Here is a 3,247-nt window from a genome sequence, read left to right as displayed (position 1 = left end):
CGTGATTTTCGGGACCATGTTTGTTCTTACATCCCAAATAACACAGCTCCGGACGAATCAGTGACCGAAGGCTCAGCTGGTTTGACCACCCTGGCTCACGGTTTGGCAGAAAACTCTGGGGTGGATACTTATCTGACTAATTGGTTTGATAGTACGTTTGGAAAATGGAAATATATTATGATCACTGTATTATGGGCTACATTCACCTGTGTGAATGTTTTAGTTTTATGGGGCTGTTGTCTAATTCCCTGTGTAATTCCCAGGCCTTATTTCCAGGACTCTGGAGAAATCGACGAAAATAGATGGAGGTACCAGCCGATTCCAGGTTCTGACCCGTGGAGTGCTGAATGCATGTCTACAGAACAAGTGGACGAATCTGGATCCTTCAATTCAAATTTATATTTGATGAGACCATTTTTGATGTTTAGGGAGGTTAGGTTATATCTTGTTTCAAGATTGTGAAGATTGTAACGAAAATCCTGATAAGAAGAGTTATGATTCTGATGTAGGACTAAGAAACAGTCAGTGCGAATGCAAGTAGAGGGTTATGTTTAGGTGATGTTTTGATAAAAATAAATATTTCTAATAAAAATAGGCTTTTTAATATTACAATATAACTACATGTGCGATTGGATGTATAATATTTATTCAAAGGGTGGATATGTTAAGGGAATTTTTATCAATGATGACTAATTATGTATATATTTAATTCAGGACTGACTAACAAGAATACTATTATGTTACTGTATATGTACTAATCAGAATACTATTATGTTACTGTATATATATATATGAATTGTCTTTTTAATCTTAGTACTGAATCACCAGGAGCAAGTGCTTTTTTTTAACCCTCTGCCTGTATATTTCTTGTCCAGAAAAAGAGCATTTATTCAATCTATTTCATAAGTAATTGGTATGTCATTGAGATAACAGGTCAGAGTGCAGGGACAGCTACCATTCAAATGTATACTCTTCTGCATTACCAGCAATGCCTGACACATCAGCAATGCATCCTGCTCGAAAATCCAAGCGGTTGGCTGTTCGCGAAGTGAGTTGGTACTTTGGCAGAGAAAATAATCAACCAACGTGGGGCTCGAACCCACGACCCTGAGATTAAGAGTCTCATGCTCTACCGACTGAGCTAGCCAGGTACCCCAATGGTAATATTGTATTGGTCAGAATATCGTACAGCTCCGTTTGTGCAAAATATGGTGATCAGTGAGAGTGTTGTTAATGGATCCTGTGGTGCAATCGGTTAGTGTATTGTGCTTATACAGTAATATGCAGCAAATTGATGACAAAGTTGTGCATTCAAGCTCCACCAGGAGCAAGTATTCTTCCTGAACACTCTCCCTGTATAATTCTTGTCCAGAAAAGGAGTATTTATTCAATCCATTTCAGAGGACGTTTTATAGGTAATAGATATGTCATTGAGATAAAAGATCAGAGTGCAGGCACAGCTAGGATTCAAATCCATAGTCTTCTGAATCACCAGCTATGCCTGACACGTCAGCAATGCAGGGTGGCAAGCCTGCTCGAAAGTCCAAGTTGAGGGCTGTTTGCGAAGTGAGTTGGTGCTTCGGCAGAGAAAAGAATCGAACAACGTGGGGCTCAACCCACGGTCCTGAGATTAAGAGTCTCATTCTTAGGTAAAGGGTTCAAGAAAAGCACTTGCTCCTGGTGAGGCTTTATTTTCCATTAAACCACATTATGGATACATAAAACGCTGCATTTTGGTCCTCCGATTCTTCCTACTACTCCACCTCAGAGGAGGAAGAAGAAACCCGTTACAGCTTCTTTCAGCCACTGCATGGTTTTATTAAAATCCTATAGCTTCCTATTACGGAGAGAAATGGGGACATTTGTCGACATATGAATAATTATTATTCCCAAACCTCGCACTACTTTCCTGTGATATTCGTATTTGTTCTTTGCTCCCTAGTTTTGTTTTACTGTGTTATTCACTTTATTAACACCACTCTCTTTCTCTTGTTCTCAGATTTCTCCCTACTATTGTCTGTTGCTCACATGTATTTTCCCCGCATTCCCAGCATAAGGCGCTTGTAGATTCAGGCGCAGCTGGGACTGTTCATTTGCCCATAGTTTAGGGATTCTCCTTGTTCCTGTGGATATGCCCGTTCCTGTGCACGCCCTAGATCGTTGACCATTAGGGTCAGGGCTAATTAGGGAGGCCACCACTCCACGAGACATGGTTAAGCAGGAGGGTCACAAGGAGAGAATCAGTCTCTTCCTTGTTGATTCTCCTGCGTTTCCCGTGGTGCTGGGCCTACCCTGGTTGGCCTGTCATGACCCAACTATTTTGTGGCAACAGATGGCTCTCAAGGGGTGGTCACGAAAGTGCTCACGGAAATGTGTAGGGGTTTCCATCGGTGCTACTACGGTGGAAAGTCCAGACCAGGTCTCCACCATGCACATCCCCTCAGAATATGCCGATTTGGCTCTCCCCTTCTGTAAGAAGAGGGCGACTCAATTACCACCCCATCAATGGGGGGGGATTGTGCGATAAAGCTCCTGGTAGACGATACACGTGACTCCTGAGAAGTGCTGCATCTGTCACAGGAGGAGACGGCGGCTATGGAAACATAGGTCTCCGAGTCCCTGGGGCAGGGATACATTCGGCCCTCCACTTCACCCTCAAGTTTCTTTTATTGTGAAGAAGGATGGAGGTCTGCGCCCGTGTATTGACTATCGGGGTATCAATCAGATCACTGCGAGGTACAGCTACACGCTGCCTTTCATCACCAGTGCGATCTGGGCGTGCTTCTTCACAAAATTGGATCTCAGGAGCGCTTACAACCTGGTGCGTATCCAGGAGGGGGACGAGTGGAATACGACATTTAGTACCACCTCAGGGCACTATGAGTACCTCGTCATGCTGTACGGGTTGATGAATGCTCTATCATTCTTCCAGACCTTTGTTGACGAGATTTTCTGGGACCTGCACGGGCAGGGTGTAGTGATGTATATCGACCACATTCTGATATACTCCGCTACATGCACCAAGCATGTGTCCCTGGTGCGCAGGGTGCTTGGTCGACTGTTGCAGCATGACCTGTTCGTCAAGGCTGAGAAATGTCTGTTCTTCCAAAAGTCCATCTCCTTCCTAGGGCACCGCACTTCCACGTCAGGGGTGGAGATGGAGCGTGACCGCATTTCAGCAGCGCGTAATAGGCTGACTCCCACCACGGTAAAGGAAGTGCAGCGGTTCCTAGGGTTTGCTAACTAC

At 44.3% G+C, this 3,247-nt stretch overlaps 1 non-coding gene across 1 annotated transcript; it reads right to left on the bottom strand.

The window, feature by feature from the left end:
- Nucleotides 1-1,078: 1,078 nt before the first annotated feature.
- trnak-cuu (transfer RNA lysine (anticodon CUU)) lies at nucleotides 1,079-1,151 on the bottom strand. The gene has a single exon. It is a non-coding gene; the product is annotated as a tRNA-Lys (tRNA).
- Nucleotides 1,152-3,247: the final 2,096 nt, after the last annotated feature.

The sequence above is a fragment of the Oncorhynchus kisutch genome, linkage group LG25, assembly GCF_002021735.2.
Source record: "Oncorhynchus kisutch isolate 150728-3 linkage group LG25, Okis_V2, whole genome shotgun sequence".
In the NCBI taxonomy this organism is placed as follows: domain Eukaryota; kingdom Metazoa; phylum Chordata; class Actinopteri; order Salmoniformes; family Salmonidae; genus Oncorhynchus; species Oncorhynchus kisutch.
Note: the sequence above shows the minus strand (reverse complement) of the source record. Positions and strands in the feature narration are given on the sequence as shown.